Source organism: Lactuca virosa, chromosome 4 (assembly GCF_052849685.1).
Source record: "Lactuca virosa cultivar CGN04683 chromosome 4, Lactuca_virosa_CGN04683_v6, whole genome shotgun sequence".
Classification (NCBI taxonomy): Eukaryota; Viridiplantae; Streptophyta; class Magnoliopsida; order Asterales; family Asteraceae; genus Lactuca; species Lactuca virosa.
The window spans coordinates 529,645,551-529,648,096 of record NC_136429.1 but is presented as its reverse complement, the minus strand read 5'-3'; the positions used below and the strand labels follow the sequence as shown (position 1 = coordinate 529,648,096).

Genomic DNA, 2,546 nt, shown 5'->3' with positions numbered 1-2,546 from the left:
AGTTTGATAACAATCTAACAATAACACAATATGTTGTGTTGATATTCTAATATTTTTAGTCTATTTTATATTTCATTGATAATTAAGTTATTAAATATAAATCCGAAAACTACTATAAAATAAATGCTCTAGTTATTTTTAATAATAATTTTTTTTAAGATGTAATCCCTACTAATATTTGGATAACTTTTGACCATCCATACATTTTATCTATCTAATTCTTAGCTAAAATTTTTCAGTTAATATGATTATCCTTAAATAGACACAACTCAAATCAATCAATTAATCTTCAGACAGAAAGATAGTAATTTCTCAATATATATTTCTACTTCACTTTTAACACTTTTCAATATATGGGGTATAAATGGTGAGACAAACGAGGCTTCGCAAAGGCTAACAATGGCTTAGCCTTCATCAAATCTTTTAAGTTTTCTTTTAAATCAACATATGGTTCATCTGGAGGCAACTCCCATGTAAACCCATGCACAATCCTCGCCAATAACATTATGGTTATGGTCGACCCCAACAACACCCCACCACATCCACACCGACCGGTGCTAAATGACAACATTTTAAGGCTATGGTCGGTTAGCACCACTTCTTTAGCATCTTTCATGTGACGGTGCGGATTAAATGTTCTTGGGTCCTCCCAAACATCCGGATTCCGCCCTATCCCTAAGCGGCTCAATATCACATGACTGCCCTTAGGTATAAAGTATCCAGAAACAACAGTGTCACCGGAGGACACGTGAGGGAGGTTAAAAGGGGAAACAGGGTGTAACCTAAAAGCCTCCTTCACACATGATTTAATATAGTTAAGTTTTGGTATGTCAGATTCTTTTACTAGTCGATATTTTCCGACTACAAAATCTAGCTCTTGCACTGCTTTATTGAAGATCTTCGGATGGTTTATCATTTCTGCCATTGCCCATTCGATACCATTCGCTGGATTATCAAATGTTGCTAATGTAAGTTCCTATAACACCACCAAAGTTATTAATCCAAATTGCATAAAAAAAGATCCAATTTTATGATGACAAAACAACAAAAATCACGTTAATCTTACAAAGATCTGAGCTTTGATTTGATCTGCGGTTAGTGGAGGGTTCTTAATGTTGATGAAAACATCAAGCAAATCGTCTTCTTTTGTCCTAACTCCATCTTTCCATTCTCGAATCCTTTCATCAACCATACGATCTTGATACTTTCTTGAGGTACGTATAGCCTTCCTTATGATCGTCTCATGCCCATCAAAATCAGTTATCCACCGCAACCACGGGAAGTAATCTGATATACTAAATGCATACAGGTAACCAAGAACTGTCAAAAGTGAATCAACATGTTCGATCTCTTCTTCCCTAGGTCCACCATCTATGTTCCCTTTACCGAAATACCTACTGCCAAACATGCTATTCCTTATGACGTTGGTCGAGTATTGTTGCACAACAATTCGTACGTTCACAATCCCTCTGGTGACCTTAATATTGGTATAACATCGGTTGTAAATGTACCTAAGAGATTAGAGATGCAAACTTTTAGCTATTAGAGTTGATTTACTTCTTTATGCATAAAATGATGGCTCTGATTCCAATAAAGTGAGCACATTATGTCTACATACCTTAGCAGATTATCAGCTTCTCTGTCTCGGTTGTCTTGAAGCCACTTATGTCTATACAGTGACAAAATCTCTGTGGCCAGGATTTTCCTCATCATCTTCCAATGATCACTCATTGGAACAAGAACGGTGGTCAAGTAACCACCGCTTGTCAGATAACCCGACATGCAGTTAGGCCTTGAAGAGAATATTCCATCTTTGTCCTTCAAGAACTCACAAGTAATCTGTGGATCACTAACAACAACAACATGAACGTTCCCAAGACAGATGCATAGGATCTTGGTGTTCATTTCATCCATCATGTTGTGTATCCATCAGAATGTGGGCTTGTTTCGAAGCATTGTAAATATGCTACCGATGTATGGCAATGGTTTTGGGCCCGGAGGCAGCGGTGGTCGGAGCTTGAAACCTCTATCCCTTATGAACCAGAAGACGCACATTGATATGAAAAAGAGAATGAGGATAATCATGGTGCAAAATGGAAACTTCTTATCTTCTATACTACATATTAAACTTTTATTTGTATGGTTTGACCAAACATTAATGAAATATAAATTTTTTACTCAAAATCATTTTCTTTTATGATATATATATATATATATATATATATATATATATATATATATATATATATATATATATATATATATATATATATATATATATATCATAAAAGAAAATGATTTTGAGTAAAAAATTTATATTTCATTAATGTTTGGTCAACTCAAAGAACAAAAATAAGGGTCATAAGTAACTAACCAATTAATTTCTTTGTCTCAATTTATTGTTGTTTTCTAATTTAAAATGACCAATTGATGTTTTCTAATTTAAAATGACCATTTTGGCTGGAATATAAATGACAATCCTTTTTTGAGTTTTTCATTGATTTTGACCATTTGAGTTTTTCAATGATTTTGACCATTTTGGCTGG

The 2,546-nt window shown here is 34.1% G+C and overlaps 1 pseudogene; it reads right to left on the bottom strand.

Annotated features, from left to right (window-relative positions):
* Positions 1-346: 346 nt before the first annotated feature.
* LOC145107162 (isoleucine N-monooxygenase 1-like) lies at positions 347-2,055 on the bottom strand (annotated as a pseudogene).
* Positions 2,056-2,546: the final 491 nt, after the last annotated feature.